Source organism: Pseudophryne corroboree, chromosome 2 (assembly GCF_028390025.1).
Source record: "Pseudophryne corroboree isolate aPseCor3 chromosome 2, aPseCor3.hap2, whole genome shotgun sequence".
In the NCBI taxonomy this organism is placed as follows: domain Eukaryota; kingdom Metazoa; phylum Chordata; class Amphibia; order Anura; family Myobatrachidae; genus Pseudophryne; species Pseudophryne corroboree.
Window position 1 is genome coordinate 643,682,440 of NC_086445.1, and position 18,359 is coordinate 643,700,798.

The window sequence follows — 18,359 nt, forward strand, 5'->3', positions numbered from 1 at the left end:
CGGACAGAGAAAACTACAGAAGGTACACCTGACATACATTTTGTTGACAGGAAATGAAATAGTACCCACTACAATCTGGAATAACTCTGTTACTGCACCGGGTTCCTATGGTCCTATCTTATTGGTAAAAAATTACATATGATACAAATGAGGGGACCGTAATGTGACGTTTTTAAAGCACAATACCTTTTAAACTACAAAGAACACTGATTACTTTTTGGGAGCCTTTGTGGCCAAGGAAATCAGGTCCCAGGACATTGCGAGCCGATCAGGCTGTGACTGTGTGGATCCATTTATATTCAAATGGACTAACATGGGAAATAGATCCCATTGATGTTTTATTGTGTTCATAAAGATTTTTAATTTGAGTTAAATAAAAGCACTGTAATTTTTATTCAGTCTGGCACTTTCCTATATTTTGTCTTCTCTATTTTTCTTCTCCTTTTCTTTCATCTTCTATTTTTCCATTTAAATATTGCGCCTGGAATTCTTATATTTTACATGCACATTTGTGGCTTGCTGGAGGTCATTTTGCAGGGCACTGGCAGTGCTCCTCTTGTTCCTCCATGCACAAAGGCGGAGGTAGTGGTCCTGCTGCAGGGTTGTTGCCCTCCTACGGCCTCCTCCACATCTGATGTACTGGCCTGTCTCCTGGTAGCGCCTCCATGCTCTGGACACTACGCTGACAGACACAGCAAACCTTCTTGCCACAGCTCGCATTGATGTGCCATCCTGGATGAGCTGCACTACCTGAGCCACTTGTGTGGGTTGTAGACTCCGTCTCATGCTACCACTAGAGTGAAAGCACCGCCAGCTTTCAAAAGTGACCAAAACATCAGCCAGAAAGCATAGGAGCTGAGAAGTGGTCTGTGGTCACCACCTGCAGAACAACTCCTTTATTGGGGGTGTCTTGCTAATTGCCTATAATTCACACCTGTTGTCTATTCCATTTGCACAACAGCATGTGAAATTGATTGTCAATCAGTGTTGCTTCCTAAGTGGACAGTTTGATTTCACAGAAGTGTGATTGACTTGGAGTTACACTGTGTTGTTTAAATGTTCCCTTTATTTTTTTGAGCAGTGTATATATATATATATATATATATATATATATATATAGTATATATATATGTATATATGTATGTGTATATATATATATATATATATATATATTATGGTGGATATATACAGTACTGTAATGTACGTATGCATGTAACCACTATAACAGTTGTTTTATTACACACTGCAAATTTTGCCATTTAGCTGATTATATGCGTCTATTACCCACTGAAAATGACAGTTAACAATTACCATTCACATCAAGAAAAACATAATTTGTAACACACTGCAACTTTTGGAGCACTCATGATCATGTGCATCTCTTACCCGAAAATCACAATGAAAAGTGAAATGAATGAATGTGCAAGGGTTGATACCAGGCTACTTTGGTCTTGAGGTAGTGTCAACGTTTAGCATGCCCATGTAGCTTGGTTTGATTCCCGGACTTGGGTTTTTGCATCCAAACCCCATATACAGTAACTGCTTATACACAGAGCCGGCCCTAGGCATAGGCAAACTAGGCAAATGCTTAGGGGCACAAGCAGCTTCTGTTGATTAAAATGATATGTGAGATGCCTATATTCTGTATGTGACTGCGGTTGTATCTGCATACGAAATGCTACGTTATGCAGAATAAAGGCATGCCCCATATCATTTTAAGCAGCAGAAGTTGCTTGTGTGTCCTATTCACATAGTAATGTAAATAAGATGCATTTTTGTCAACAAAGGTGTACGACATTAGCAGAGCTGCCAGCTGACTCACGCCAGGCATCTCCTGCTGCATGGTGTATTTAGGTAAGATGTATGAGGACAAATCTGTATCCATGCTGAGGCAGAGGTCACAGTGTTAGCAGCCATGTGAGTGCTGTGTGCGGATGAGTTGGTTGTGCAGTAGTGTTTGGCATATGTGTAAGGGGCATTGTGTGTGTCATGTGTATAAATGTATTAAGAATGTGTGGCATATGTGTAAGGTGCACTGTGTGTGTCATTATGTGCATAAGTTCACTAATAATGTGCATCATATGTGTTAGGAACATTATGTGTGTCATTATGTATATAAGGGCATTAATAATGTGCAGCACATGTGTAAGGGACATTATGTGTATGAGGGCATTAATAAAGGTTGGCATTATGTTTATAAGGACATTAATAAAGTGTGCCATATGTGTAAGGGGTATTAATATGTGTTATTATGTGTGTAAATGCATTACTAATGTGTGGTATTATGTATATAAGGGCATTAATAATGTGCAGCACATGTGTAAGGGACATTATGTGTATGAGGGCATTAATAAAGGTTGGCATTATGTTTATAAGGACATTAATAAAGTGTGCCATATGTGTAAGGGGTATTAATATGTGTTATAATGTGTATAAATGCATTACTAATGTGTGGTATTATGTGTATAAGGTACGCTACTGTGTGGCGTAACGTATAGAAAGGGCACTGCTGTGTGGTCGAATGTGAATAAAGAGCAATATGGTGTGGTGTAATGTGAATAAGGATCAATTCAGTGTGATGTTATGTGAATGAGGGGCACTACTGTGAGGAGTAACGGATATAAGGTAAAGTGGTACTATTGTGTGATGTAACGTGAATAAAGGACAATATCGCATGATCAAATGTTAATAAACTTGCACTACTGTGTGGCGTAATTTGAATTGGGGGTACTATAGTCCAAGCAAGAACACACCCTTTTTTGGGCTGTGCACCGAATGTGCGCGCTGTTCCTATTTAAAATATAGATGGTAGGAGCACCAAAATGACGACTGCTATAGGCGAGGGGTGATTGTGCCGGGAAAGGTGTGCAGGGTCAGAGGCGGAACAAGCAGTGGTGTTAGGGGGGCACCAGCCAAAATCTTGCCTAGGGCATCATATTGGTTAGGGCTGGTTCTGCTTTTACACCACTGCTTATGTATAGAGACGCAAACTCATGTGTGTATAGAAGCAGTGTTTTTTTGGTCCTGACACAAAATTTATATTTTATACAGCACCCCTGAAGCCCACCGTTCATTTGTAAAGCATGGTATCAATGTGTCTGTGCCATCCGCACATCACTGCTGAAACTACATTATACATTGTAAAGCTTTACACTAAGTGACTGACCCGTTTGTCAGGACTTGCTATTGTATACTATGATATTACTGTATGCATTGCATATACATCTGCTCCTATTGTCTTGAGCACTGTAACAATCGCCACCCAGTGGTGAAACTGTGTAGTGCATGCTGTGGATTTTTCTTCCCCATTAGTACGCCTTACCATGCCATACTATGCCTACCTGCGCTGAAGTTATGCAGCGACAAAAACATGGACACAGTGAAACTACAGCAATGATGAGCTACATCTGTATTCTTTTTAATCCTTGCTGCATACTAGGTAGGGTGGGGATTATAGCGACAGGAGGAAAAGAGGCACAGATGAGGGAGGGGGAGGGGAGGGCTATATATTTTTTATACCATTGCTTTGTGCCTTTTTTGAGTGAGTTAATATAGAACTAGATAGATAGATAGAGAGAGAGAGAGAGAGAGAGAGAGAGAGAGAGAGAGAGAGAGAGATAGATAGATAGATAGATAGATAGATAGATAGATAGATAGATAGATAGATAGATAGATAGATATGTAATAAAAAGTGAGAATAATGCCCTCTGGTGTAGTATGTCACATTGTCACATGTAATTAACAGAAATGTCCACCACCAAAAGGTCATGCCCTTTAAAATAGATGTATTGTATATGGTGGTACGGAACCACTTGCTCAATTGCCTCTACTGCATATATGGTGTAACAGTCCCATGGCTAACTTGTACATCCTTAATTTCTCCGACATGTTTTATCCTCACATGTATGGACCTTTTATATCTTTTGTGTTTTGAATAAACATTGTAAAAATTGTATTACACTATTGTACACGCCCATTCTTCTCTTTATAGGATACATATAAAGAGAAGAATGGGCGTGTACAATAGTGTAATACAATTTTTACAATGTTTATTCAAAACACAAAAGATATAAAAGGTCCATACATCAAAGTAAAACATTAAAGGCTTATTTGTTAAATCTTTTGGTCCAAGAGATGTTTTAAGTGGAGGTTATCAGACACAAAAAACCCTCTACGTGTTTCATCCCTCAAGCTCTCTGGCTGGACTTCTTTAGAAATGTATTTGGACATGTCTTCCCTGTGCTGGTTTTATACCACATATACCTATTGTAGGTTAATTGGGGGCGTGTGTACCACCTATTTTCCTTCAAAACGCATCACTTCCTGTTGGTCAGACAGGAAGTGTGCTGTGCATCATAGTATTGATGTCCCGTTGCTATAGCAAAGTATAACCAACAACTGATTAGCTTGAAAACAAAATGGCCACCAAGCTTTTTCCTGTTTTGATACTGACAGAAGTTACCTAACATCACCATGGTGATCGGCTTTAGCGTCACTCTCTTCCATATGATTAGCGCCGTTGAGTCCCAATTGGGTGTGTGCACTCAGGGCAGATGTATGCCGCATTGCCGCTGTCTGTCCAAGAGTGCCCACCACCCAGAGAACACCACACTTGTCCCTGCTTTATGGAGGAATATTTAGATGTAAATGTAAGAACCCACACAACATAGTATTATGTCTGCAGTTATGGGCTCCCGTCGGCCAATTCCTGTTTTGTTCATATGTTTGTAAATCCAGTCATCAGGACACAGAGACATGTGAGTTCACGGCTGTGCTGTTTTTATTCCATCACCAACTCCAGGCACACTGCACACTGGACCACCCACTTCCCCGCATTCCCCTGGTCCTAGGGACCATCACTGAAGATTCAGGCTTACACAGATTAGTAAGGAAGTGTCTACAAATATTAAGCATTCTAATACACTAACATCACATCCTCTTTTCTTTAAAGATAAGCCCTATACGCTTCAATGCAACAATTAACAACGTCATATTAAGAACATCATCTAACACGTTTCAATGAGTCTCTCAGGTCTGTGTATTTCCCTTTTGGGTCTTTCATACACAGTCTGTGTTTCATCGACCATGTTGGACCTTTCTAGAATCGTGGTTGGTTCACCATTATGAGGATCATCATACATGTCAGATGAAGGGTATTCTTCAGTCATGTTGTCTTCATTATGGTTAGGTTGAGATCTTAAATCCACCCGATTTCTTCTTACTTCCGTTCCACGCTTTGTACGTATAGTATAAGATCTTGGTTCTACTTGTGCTTGCACAATACCTTTCTGCACCCAAATACCTTTCTCGTGATCTCTGATATGGACTTGGTCACCCGATTTTAGATCAGATAAGCTTTTTGCTTGCCTGTCATGGTACAGTTTCTGTTTTGCCTGTTGACGTTCCTTACTTAGTCTGACCAACGCTGAGTTATGTGTATTAAGCAGTTCATCATGTAACGGGAGATTTGCTCTAATCCTCCTTCCCATCAGCATTTGTGCAGGAGAAAGTCCATTCTGTAAAGGTGTACTGCGGTAGATTAAAAGACTTTTGTAGAAATCTTCTTTACCTTCTTGAGCTTTTTTCATGAGACTCTTTACAGTTTTACTGGACTTTCCACCAACCCATTTGAGCGTGGATAGTGGGGACTTGACGTAGTATGGACAAATTCCCACTCATCAGCATCTAAATTCAGCACTGGAAAACTGTCAGTGTCAGTGTCAGTGGACACTTCCATAGGAACACCATGCCTTGCAAAGATTGACTTCATGCAATTGATTATGGCTTTACTAGTAGTTCTATGTAGTGTCTTCACCTCAGGGTAGTTAGAGTAATAATCAGTCACGACAATGTACATTTTCCCATTACAGTCAAACAAATCTGTGCCAACTTTCTGGTACGGTCTCTCTGGCACTGCATGAAGACTCAGTGGCTCACTTGTTGTTTCGGTCTATACGTAAGACATAATTCACATGTAGCTGTAGTCTGTGCTATGTCTTGGTTCATTCTTGGCCAATACATAACTTCACGCACTCTCCGCTTACATTTTCCTTCTCCTAAGTGGCCTTCATGTATCTTGAACAGCATAGTTTTTCTTAGTCGTGCAGGTATGACAAACCTATTGCCTTTGTAAATAATACCATCGACAACTGTAAGGTCACTGAGGTACATCCAATAATCATGGATAGACAGCGGGCACGCATGTTTTTCTGCTGGCCAACCTTTCAGAATGATATCTTTCAACACTTTCATTGTGTCATCTGTCTCAGTTTCTTACCTAATCTGTTCTTGTCTTGCAAGAGACACTGGTAGAGAAGCTACGATCAAATTAACATATGCTTCTATCTCTTCATCCATCTGACTTTTGGAACCTTCATTTTTGTCCACAACACGATAAAGTGTATCAGCAATGTACATGTATTTGCCGGGACAGTACAGCTAGTGTACATCATATTTCTGTAGTCTGATAAGCATTCGTTGAATTCTCATGGGACAGTCATGTAATGATTTAGTCATGATAGCTACCAATGGCTTGTGGTCAGTTTCCACTGTAAATGTTTGACCATACACAAACTGATGAAATCGCTCACATGCATATGTGATCGCTAGAAGTTCTTTTTCTATCTGAGCATACCTTGTTTCAGCACTTGTCAGTGCTCTTGATGCATAGATTACTGGTTGCCATGTATCCTCATGTTCTTGTAACAGCACTGAGCCTAGGCCAAATTGCGAAGCATCTGCTGAATTTCTTATTCTTTTCGCAGGATCAAAGAATTTTAGCACTGTTGGCTCTGTAATGATCTGTTTCAAGTTTTGCCAACTTTCTTCTTGTTCATGTGACCACATCCACTCGTTATCTTTGTCCAACAACCATCTAAGAGAGGCTGTTCATTCAGAGAGTTGAGAAATAAACTTTCCTAAGTAAGTAATCATTCCTAGGAATCTTCTGACGTCGTCTTTGTTGTTAGGACGTTCCATGTTCACTATGGCTGATATTTTCCTTGGGTCTGGTTTTACACCTTGATCCGAGACCACATTACCCATAAAGGTAAGTGTATTCACGCCAAATTCACATTTGTCCTTGTTTAGCTTTAGATTCACTTTCTTGACAAGTTCCATTACTTGTCTCAATCTAGAATCATGTTCTTCCTTTGTAGATCTCCAGACAATAATGTCATCCATCATTGTTTCAACACCTGGAATATGTTCAAAAATCATGTGTATCTTTTTGTGATATACTTCTGGAGCAGACAATATTCCATATGGTAGTCAAAGAAATCTGTATCAACCTTCTGGTGTATTAAATGTACAAAGCTTTGAGCTGGCCTCATCTAGCTTCATTTGCCAGAATCCTGAAGATGCGTCCAATTTACTGAACCATTTTGCTCCCGCAAATTGCGACATGATTTCATCTCTGGTTGGTTAATTTGAAATGTTCTCGTTTAATAGCTTTGTTTAAATCTTTGGGGTCTAGACATATTCTGAGTTGTCCATTTTTCTTTTCAACAATTACTAAGGAGCTTACCCATTCAGTAGGCTCATCAACTTTCTGTATCACACCCAAGGCTTCCATGCGATTTAACTCTTGTTTCAGTTTTTCTCTCAGCGCAAACAGCACTTTTCTACAGGGGTGTATCACTGAAGAAACTTGCATGTCTATATTTATTTTATGCTCTCCAGGCAAACAACCTAGACCTTCAAACAAGTCTCTGTATTCTGTAAACATCGATTTGCAGTCATCTTCTACTTGTGATGTCACCATAAAAACTTTCTTTAGCAAGCTTAGTTTCTCACAGGAACTTAATCCTAGAATCGGTTGCACATTTTTATCCACAATCAGTAGAGATGTTTTAAACTGTTGTTCCTTATATTTCAGTGTCACTAAGCATGTACCTTTCACAGGAATTTCCTCCCCAGTGTACCCTATAACTTTCACTTTGGCTGGATGAATTTAGGTTTTACTCTAAAAGTCTTATAGTCTTGAAACGATATTAAATTCACCTGCGCGCCAGTATCAAGCTTAAAGGGAATGACAATCTCGTTCACAGTTAAAGGGACAATCCATTCTTTCTTATCTGCACTGCAATGTTCAATGCAATCCACAAAGAATTCCTCTGTTTGTTTAATAGCATGCACTTTGGTTTCACTTTTAATTTTACAGCATTTGGCAAAGTGATTAAGTCTACCACATTTCATGCAGGTTTTACCATAAGCCGGGCACATTTTAGGATTGTGAGCATTTCCACATCTACTACACATTTCCTTATTAGACTGTGGCTTAGACTGCGTCATTCTTGAGAATGGAGGTTTGCTTGGCTCTGTTGTCTGCACTACATGTACATCAGCTTCCTTGTGTAACGTTTTGGCTTGAAATCTAGTTATTTCTGCAGATCTACACATAGTCACTGCCTTGTCTAGTGTTAGGTCTTGCTCTCTCAGCAGTCTCTCTCTCTGAGTCCATTATCAGGTATTCCACAGACAATACGATCTCTAATCAGTGAATCCTTTAAATCACCAAACTCACAGGTTTTACTGAGTGATTGCAGCTCTGTAACATACTGATCAAATCCATCTCCAGACTTCTGATCACATGTGAAAAACTTATATCTTTCATATGTCACATTTTTACTTGGCACAAAGTAATCTTCAAACTTTTGCATTATAGAAGATATCACCATATTCTGCCCCTCAGCAAACTGAAACTATTATAAATGTCCAGCACATCCTCTCCTATCACATGGAGGAAAATGGATGCCTTAGTTTTGTCAGCCTCTGTATCAGCTCCACATGCAGCAAGATATATATTAAACCTTTGCTTAAATCTTTTCCAGTTTTCAGACAAGTTACCAGAATCAGCATGCCGGTTGGAGGAGCCAGTTTATCCATGGTTACTCACTGTTTGAAGAGAGGAGCGTACAGCAGGCTTTGCAGACACTGAGTAGCACAGCCTTACAGACTTCTGCAAGACTCTTTCACACTCTGAGAGCACTAGCAGTCCAAGTTAAACTTCTTCTGACACCATGTTTTGTTCATATGTTTGTAAATCCAGTCATCAGGACACAGAGACATGTGAGTTCACAGCTGTGCTGTTTTTATTCCATCACCAACTCCAGGCACACTGCACACTGGACCACCCACTTCCCAGCATCCCCCTGGTCCTAGGGACCATCACTGAAGATTCAGGCTTACACAGATTAGTAAGGGAGTGTCTACAAATATTAAGCATTCTAATACACTAACATCACAATTCCTAGTAGTTCAATACTAATAGTGTACCTATGCTTCGGCCATTTTGTTATAATAGATTACATAAATCCTAGTGTATAAAATGGTATTTTCAATAATCAGGGGGCAGAGATCAATTGTTATTACTACAATATACAATTCATAGATATGGCATACAAATATAAAAATGTATATAAATATTACAGTACACACAAAAATGACACCTTAAAAACCAAAAAACGTTTACAAAATAAAGTAAATACATCTTTATTTTGTAAACCTTTTTAGGTTTTTAAGGTGTCATTTTTGAGTGTACTGTAATATTTTTATAAATTTTTATATTTGTATGCCATATCTATGAATTGTATATTGTAGTACAGGTTGAGTATCCCATATCCAAATATTCCGAAATAGGGAATATTCCGAAGTACAGATTTTTTGGAGTGAGAGTGAGATAGTGAAACCTTTGTTTTTTGATGGCTCAATGGCCCTCATTCCGAGTTGTTCGCTCGGTAATTTTCTTCGCATCGCAGCGACTTTCCGCTAATTGCGCATGCGCAATGTTCGCACTGCGACTGCGCCAAGTAAATTTGCTAAGAAGTTTGGTATTTTACTCACGGCATTACGTGGTTTTTTCATCGTTCTGGTGATCGGAGTGTGATTGACAGGAAGTGGGTGTTTCTGGGCGGAAACTTGCCGTTTTATGGGAGTGTGTGAAAAAACGCTGCCGTTTCTGGGAAAAACGCGGGAGTGGCTGAAAAAACGGGGGAGTGTCTGGGCGAACGCTGGGTGTGTTTGTGACGTCAAACCAGGAACGACAAGCACTGAACTGATCGCACTGGAAGAGTAAGTCTCGAGCTACTCAGAAACTGCACAGAAAAATCTTTTCGCAATATTGCGAATACTTCGTTCGCAATTCTGCTAAGCTAAGATACACTCCCAGAGGGCGGCGGCTTAGCATGTGTACTGCTGCGAAAAGCGGCTAGCGAGCGAACAACTCGGAATGAGGGCCAATGTATACAAACTTTGTTTAATACACAAAGTTATTAAAAATATTGTATTAAATGACCTTCAGGCTGTGTGTATAAGGTGTATATGAAACATAAATGAATTGTGTGAATGTACACACACTTTGTTTAATGCACAAAGTTATAAAAAATATTTAATATTTCTTGTGTATTTATACCCCTTGGAATGGGAGTGTGTACCTCCCAAACTCATGTGTATGTCATCAGTTAATTATTGATTGCACTAATAGTGAACCTGTTTGCACGTTACTAAGGATATGAGTGACGCCAAAAGCTGTAACAGCATTCTCCGGCTTACCTGTCACTCACAATAGGCTTGGGTGGAAGTGATATAACCGTGAGGCTGAAGTCAGCCAATACAATTCCAAACTTGCATTGCTTTTTCAGATGAAATTGACATTTTTTTTTTGTTTTGTTTTTGTGCACATCACCATGGAGGTGTGAAAAATAGGGAAGATCTATGGGGGTCATTCTGACCCCGATCGCACGCTGCAGTTTTTTGCAGCGTAGAGATTGGGTCAGAACTGCGCATGTGCCGGCGCCGCAGGGCGCCGGCGCATGGCCGCCCGTCGCTGTGCTACGATCGCCTCTGCCTGATTGACAGGCAGAGGCGGTCGATGGGCGGGAGGTGGCGAAACGGCAGCGTTTGCCCGCCGTTTCGTGGGCGCGGTCCGGCCAATGCAGGCGTGGCCAGACCGTGCGGGGAGTGGCTCGCAGCAGCTGCGTGACGTCACACGCAGCGACTGCGGGCAGGGGAGAGATGAGTAGCTCCCAGCCAGCAAGCTAAAGCTGTGCTGGCCGGGAGCTACTCTTGAAGTGCAAAGGCATTGCCGCTGTGCGATGCCTTTGCACTTCTGCGGGGGAGGCCGGCACTAACATGCGGGGCGGACTAGCCCTGTGCTGGGCGTCCCCCCGCATGTCTGAGTTCATTATCGTAGCTGTGCTAAATTTAGCACAGCTACGATCAACTCGGAATGACCCCCAATATTCTAAGGTAAAAATGTCAGGACATGCTTCAGAACCCCTTGCCAGCCACCCCTAATGACATATTAGACATTTGGAAGTCTTCAATTAGCTTATTTGGGTGAATAAATACATGCAATTTTGGGGGTTAAACAAATTGGCCTCAAAATACCCCAAAATCTATTTTTTTTCCATTTATTATGTATCTTAAATATAAATAAAGTTTTTTTTGCAATTTCCGCTTAATTCCTTTGTAATTAAATGTAATTTGTTTGCTTTAAAATAGGGAATTTTCAAGGTGTACAGCTGAAAAATAGTTGTGTTTCCACCAGGTGTACATCATGTAAAGCAAATGCGTAGTCTTATACGTATACCATAATAGCATATGCAGAGGTGGATTTAAAGGGTGGCCGGCTCCCCCTTCTGCCTAATTTTATTATTTTTATTGATTGTCTACAAGCCCTCATTTGATGATAGCCAATTGAATAGAATAATAAAAAAAAAAACAATTTGACATTTTTTTTTTAATTATGTAAACATATTTACTAAGTAGGAATGCTTACAGGGGCAGTATGTGCATGTACTACCCACTTACACATCATTCAAGATGGCATATGGTACAGTACAGTGGAAATATTTTGCAGTTACTGGTACTTTTTGGCCTGAGGTTACCAACACAATCGTCCAAGTGCGGCCCCCAAACAAGTGCCGCCCCTAGGCACGTGCCTCTGTATGAAAAAAAATCCTGCTCTATTAGGAGTCTGGGGGCTCTCCCCTGCATTAGGTAGTCTTCCAGATATCCAAGAAGAATTGTCAAATATACCTACTCTGAGTTCATCTCTACATTGCGAAAAAATAAGAATTTACTTACCGATAATTCTATTTCTCGTAGTCCGTAGTGGATGCTGGGGACTCCGTAAGGACCATGGGGAATAGCGGCTCCGCAGGAGACTGGGCACAAAAGTAAAGCTTTAGAACTACCTGGTGTGCATTGGCTCCTCCCCCTATGACCCTCCTCCAAGCCTCAGTTAGGATACTGTGCCCGGACGAGCGTACACAATTAAGAAGGATTTTGAATCCCGGGTAAGACTCATACCAGCCACACCAATCACACCATATAACTTGTGATCTGAACCCAGTTAACAGCATGATAACAGAGGAGCCTCTAGAAAAGATGGCTCACTACAGCAATAACCCGATTTTTTGGTAACAATAACTATGTACCAGTATTGCAGACAATCCGCACTTGGGATGGGTGCCCAGCATCCACTACGGACTACGAGAAATAGAATTATCGGTAAGTAAATTCTTATTTTCTCTAACGTCCTAAGTGGATGCTGGGGACTCCGTAAGGACCATGGGGATTATACCAAAGCTCCCAAACGGGCGGGAGAGTGCGGATGACTCTGCAGCACCAAATGAGAGAACTCCAGGTCCTCCTCAGCCAGGGTATCAAATTTGTAGAATTTTACAAACGTATTTGCTCCTGACCAAGTAGCTGCTCGGCAAAGTTGTAAAGCCGAGACCCCTCGGGCAGCCGCCCAAGATGAGCCCACCTTCCTTGTGGAATGGGCTTTTACAGATTTTGGCTGTGGCAGGCCTGCCACAGAATGTGCAAGCTGAATTGTACTACAAATCCAACGAGCAATAGTCTGCTTAGAAGCAGGAGCACCCAGCTTGTTGGGTGCATACAGAATAAACAACGAGTCAGATTTTCTGACTCCAGCCGTCCTGAAAACCTATATGTCCAGGGCTCTGACAACGTCTAGCAACTTGGAGTCCTCCAAGTCCCTAGTAGCCGCAGGCACCACAATAGGTTAATTCAGGTGAAACGCTGAAAACCACCTTAGGGAGAAACTGAGGACAAGTCCTCAATTCCGCCCTGTCCGAATGGAAAATCAGATGAGGGCTTTTACAGGATAAAGCCGCCAATTCTGACACGCACCTGGCCCAGGCCAGGGCCCCCAGCATGACCACTTTCCATGTGAGATATTTTAACTCCACATATTTAAGTGGTTCAACCAATGTGACTTTTGGAACCCAAAAACTACATTTAGATCCCAATGTGCCACTGGAGGCACAAAAGGAGGCTGTATATACAGTACTCCTTTCACAAACGTCTGAACTTCAGGGACTGAAGCTAGTTCTTTTTGGAAGAAAATTGACAGGGCCGAAACTTGAACCTTAATGGACCCCCATTTCAGGCCCATAGACACTCCTGTTTGCAGGAAATGTAGGAATCGACCTAGTTGAAAATTCCTCCGTCGGGGCCTTACTGGCCTCGCACCACGCAACATATTTTCGCCAAATGCGGTGATAATGTTTTGCGGTTATATCTTTCCTGGCCTTGATCAGGATAGGAATGACTTCATTCGGAATGCCTTTCTCCTTCAGGATCCGGCGTTCAACCGCCATGCCGTCAAACGCAGCCGCGGTAAGTCTTGGAACAGACAGGGTCCTTGCTGGAGCAGGTCCCTTCTTAGAGGTAGAGGCCCCGGATCCTCCGTGAGCATCTCTTGAAGTTCCGGTTACCAAGTCCTTCTTGGCCAATCCGGAGCCACGAATATAGTGCTTACTCCTCTCCATCTTATAATTCTCAGTACCTTGGGTATGAGAGGCAGAGGAGGGAACACATACACTGACTGGTACACCCACTGTGTTACCAGAGCGTCTACAGCTATTGCCTGAGGGTCCCTTGACCTGGCGCAATACTTGTCGAGTTTTATAAACATGTGGAAGACTTCTGGGTGAAGTCCCCACTCTCCCGGGTGGAGGCCGTGTCTGCTGAGGAAGTCTGCTTCCCAGTTGTCCACTCCCGGAATGAATACTGCTGACAGTGCTATCACATGATTTTCCGCCCAGCGAAGAATCGTTGCAGCTTCTGCCATTGCCCTCCTGCTTCTTGTGTCACCCTGTCTGTTTACGTGGGTGATTGCCGTGATGTTGTCCGAATGGATCAACTCCGAGTGACCTTGAAGCAGAGGTCTTGCTGAGCTTAGAGCATTGTAAATGGCCCTTAGCTTCAGGATATTTATGTGAAGTGATGTCTCCAGGCTTGACCATAAGCTCTGGAAATTCCTTCCCTGTGTGACTGCTCCCCAGCCTCGCAGGCTGGCATCCGTGGTCACCAGGACCCAGTCCTGAATGTGCGGCCCTCTAGAAGATGAGCACTCTGCAACCACCACAGGAGAGACACCCTTGTGCTTGGTGACAGGGTTATCCGCTGATGCATCTGAAGATGCGACCCGGACCATTTGTCCAGCAGGTCCCACTGGAAAGTTCTTGCGTGGAATATGCCGAATGGGATTGCTTCGTAGGAAGCCACCATTTTTCCCAGAACCATTTCATTGATGTACTGAGACTTGGCTCGGTTATAGGAGGTTCCCGACTAGCTCGGATAACTCCCTGACTTTCTCCTCCGGGAGAAACACCTTTTTCTGGACTGTGTCCAGGATCATCCCTAAGAACAGAAGACGAGTCGTCGGAATCAGCTGCAATTTTGGAATATTGAGAATCCAATCGTGCTGCCGCAACACTACCTGAGATAGTGCTACACCGACCTCCAACTGTTCCCTGGATCTTACCCTTATCAGGGAATCGCCCAAGTAAGGGATAACTAAAATTCCCTTCCTTCGAAGGAGTATCATCATTTCGGCCATTACCTTGGTAAAGACCCGGTGTGCCGTGGACCATCCCTACGGCAGCGTCTGAAACTGATAGTGACAGTTCTGTACCATAAACCTGAGGTACCCTTGGTGAGAAGGGTAAATTTTAACATGAAGGTAAGCATCCTTGATGTCCCGAGACATCATGTAGTCCCCTTCTTCCAGGTTCGCAATCACTGCTCTGAGTGACTCAATCTTGAATTTGAACCTCCGTATGTAAGTGTTCAAGATTTTAGATTTAGAATCGGTCTCACCGAGCCGTCCGGCTTCGGTACCATAACAGTGTGGAATAATACCCCGTTCCCTGTTGCAGGAGGGGTACCTTGATTATCACCTGCTGGGAATACAGCTTGTGAATGGCTTCCAAAACTGCCTCCCTGTCAGAAGGAGACATCGTTAAAGCCGACTTTAGGAAACGGCGAGGGGGAGACGTCTCGAATTCCAATTTGTACCCTTGAGATATCACCTGAAGGATCCAGGGGTCTACTTGCGAGTGAGCCCACTGCGCGCTGAAATTCATTGAGACGGGCCCCCACCGTGCCTGATTCTGCTTGTAAAGCCCCAGCGTCATACTGAGGGCTTGGCAGAGGCGGGAGAGGGTTTCTGTTCCTGGGAACTGGCTGATTTCTGCAGCCTATTTCCTCTCCCTCTGTCACGGGGCAGAAATGAGGAACCTTTTGCCCGCTTGCCTACGAAAAGACTGCGCCTGATAATACGGCGACTTCTTATGTTGAGAGGCGACCTGGGGTACAAACGTGGATTTCCCAGCTGTTGCCGTGGCCACCAGGTCTGAAAAGACCGACCCCAAATAACTCCTCCCCTTAATAAGGCAATACTTCCAAATTCCGTTTTGGAATCCGCCTCACCTGACCACTGTCGTGTCCATAACCCTCTACTGCAGGCCTGGCCAACCTGTGGCTCTCCAGATGTTGTGAAACTACACATCCCAGCATGCCCTGCCACGGTTTTAGCATTCCTTAATAGCTAAACTGTGGCAAAGCATGATGGGACTTGTAGTTTTACAACAGCTGGAGAGCCACAGGTTGGCCAGGCCTGCTCTACTGGCAGAAATGGACAACGCACTTAGACTTGATGCCAGTCGGCAAATATTCCGCTGTGCATCACGCATATATAGAAATGCATCTTTTAAATGCTCTATAGGCAATAATATACTGTCCCTATCTAGGGTATCAATATTTTCAGTCAGGGAATCCGACCACGCCAACCCAGCACTGCACATACAGGCTGAGGCGATTGCTGGTCGCAGTATAACACCAGTATGTGTGTAAATACATTTTAGGATACCCTCCTGCTTTCTATCAGCAGGATCCTTAAGGGCGGCCATCTCAGGAGAGGGTAGAGCCCTTGTTCTTACAAGCGTGTGAGCGCTTTATCCACCCTAGGGGGTGTTTCCCAACGCACCCTAACCTCTGGCGGGAAAGGATATAATGCCAATAACATTTTAGAAATTATCAGTTGTTATCGGGGGAAACCCACGCATCATCACACACCTCATTTAATTTCTCAGATTCAGGAAAACTACAGGTAGTTTTTCCTCACCGAACATAATACCCCTTTTTGGTGGTACTCGTATTATCAGAAATGTGTAAAACATTTTTCATTGCCTCAATCATGTAACGTGTGGCCCTACTGGAAGTCACATTTGTCTCTTCACCATCGACACTGGAGTCAGTATCCGTGTCGGCGTCTATATCTGCCATCTGAGGTAACGGGCGCTTTAGAGCCCCTGATGGCCTATGAGACGTCTGGACAGGCACAAGCTGAGTAGCCGGCTGTCTCATGTCAACCACTGTCTTTTATACAGAGCTGACACTGTTACGTAATTCCTTCCAACAGTTCATCCACTCAGGTGTCGACCCCCTAGGGGGTGACATCACTATTACAGGCAATCTGCTCCGTCTCCACATCATTTTTCTCCTCATACATGTCGACACAAACGTACCGACACACAGCACACACACAGGGAATGCTCTGATAGAGGACAGGACCCCACTAGCCCTTTGGGGAGACAGAGGGAGAGTTTGCCAGCACACACCAGAGCGCTATATATATACAGGGATAACTTTATATAAGTGTTTTTCCCCTTATAGCTGCTGTAATTTTTAATACTGCGCGTAATTAGTGCCCCCCTCTCTTTTTTAACCCTTTCTGTAGTGTAGTGACTGGAGGGGAGAGCCAGGGAGCTTCCCTCCAACGGAGCTGTGAGGGAAAATGGCGCCAGTGTGCTAAGGAGATAGGCTCCGCCCCCTTCTCGGCGGCCTTATCTCCCTTTTTTTGTGTATTTTGGCAGGGGTTAAATTCATCCATATAGCCCAGGAGCTATATGTGATGCATTTTTTGCCATCCAAGGTGTTTTTATTGCTGCTCAGGGCGCCCCCCCCCCCAGCGCCCTGCACCCTCAGTGACCGGAGTGTGAAGTGTGCTGAGAGCAATGGCGCACAGCTGCAGTGCTGTGCGCTACCTTGTTGAAGACAGGACGTCTTCTGCCGCCGATTTTCCGGACCTCTTCTGTCTTCTGGCTCTGTAAGGGGGCCGGCGGCGCGGCTCTGGGACCTATCCATGGCTGGGCCTGTGATCGGTCCCTCTGGAGCTAATGTCCAGTAGCCTAAGAAGCCCAATCCACTCTGCACGCAGGTGAGTTCGCTTCTTCTCCCCTTAGTCCCTCGATGCAGTGAGCCTGTTGCCAGCAGGTCTCACTGAACATAAAAAACCTAAAACTAAACTTTTCACTAAGCAGCTCAGGAGAGCCACCTAGTGTGCACCCTTCTCGTTCGGGCACAAAAATCTAACTGAGGCTTGGAGGAGGGTCATAGGGGGAGGAGCCATTGCACACCAGGTAGTTCTAAAGCTTTACTTTTGTGCCCAGTCTCCTGCGGAGCCGCTATTCCCCATGGTCCCTACGGAGTCCCCAGCATCCACTTAGGACGTTAGAGAAATCTTTGATAAGCCAGGAAAAATAACATCTGCTTCTGTGGACATTCTACAGTTACACCATGGCAATACAGTTGTAAGGCAATACGTTGTTCAATTTCAAGCCTTGGCATCTGAGTTAAACTGGAATGAGGATGCACTTATGGAGTGGTCTTCTGGAGTGGTCTTTCCTATAGACTCAGAGACAATCTGGCTACCCGCGACCTTCCTCGTAAATTAGATGACCTAATTTCACTCTACAACAAAGCTGACTTAAGCAATAGAGAGCATGCCCTGGAAAGCAGGAAGGTTAATTTCAAGCTTCAATGAGTTTCACGCCCAAGTTTTCCATCACTATCCCGTGAAGAGCCTCTGTAAATCAACCTGTCTCACCTTATTCCTGAGAAATAACAGAGATTATGTCAAGAGGATTTATGCCTTTATTGTGGTTCTTCAGAACATTTGGTCACATCCTGTTCTCTCTGTCTGGGAAACTCCTGCTCCTAAATAATAAATGAGAACTTAAATTAGGAGTAGCTGCCAATTC

General features: G+C 43.3%; 1 protein-coding gene across 2 annotated transcripts in view; it reads right to left on the bottom strand.

Moving 5' to 3' along the window:
* Positions 1-18,359, bottom strand: part of CSRP1 (cysteine and glycine rich protein 1) — a 142,526-nt gene that overhangs the window by 111,230 nt on the left and 12,937 nt on the right. The window contains exon 3 of one of the 2 annotated variants that reach the window (XM_063954969.1): positions 18,206-18,315. The exons of the other annotated variant lie outside the window; for it this stretch is intronic. The gene's annotated coding sequence lies outside the window, so the exon portion shown is untranslated. The remainder of the gene's footprint in view (positions 1-18,205; positions 18,316-18,359) is intronic. 2 annotated transcript variants of the gene reach the window in all.